Below are 427 nucleotides of genomic sequence, written 5' to 3' on the forward strand. Positions count from 1 at the left end.
GACCCTTCTTCCACTATGTAATGACAAACTTTGATGTACTTTATACCAAATCAATGGAAGCTCCGAATCTTTACAAAACTAATTTGATCTGGCGAAAACCAATAAGTTTTTTCAAAAACCAGTCTGTGTAACCCAGAGCCTTGGGGCCCATGCGGACAAAAAACAGTGCGAGCCCTTTAGCAGGGGTCGATTTAACAGTGGGCCAGAGGGGCCCCCAAAGTTACCATATGTGCATGTTCCTTTTAGCCCCATTAACACCATGTTTTGGACCAAAATATGGTAAAACTACAAAACTTGTCTAGCAGCTTCAATTTCACATAGCAAAAATTGTTCTTCAGTTTGGGCTAATATAAAATTGTCCAAAAATTGAAATTCATTTTCGTGCAAATGTCCCAATACGATCTGGAACAAAATATGCTTATCTCCC

This window comes from Amphiura filiformis, chromosome 1 (genome assembly GCF_039555335.1).
Source record: "Amphiura filiformis chromosome 1, Afil_fr2py, whole genome shotgun sequence".
Lineage (NCBI taxonomy): Eukaryota > Metazoa > Echinodermata > Ophiuroidea > Amphilepidida > Amphiuridae > Amphiura > Amphiura filiformis.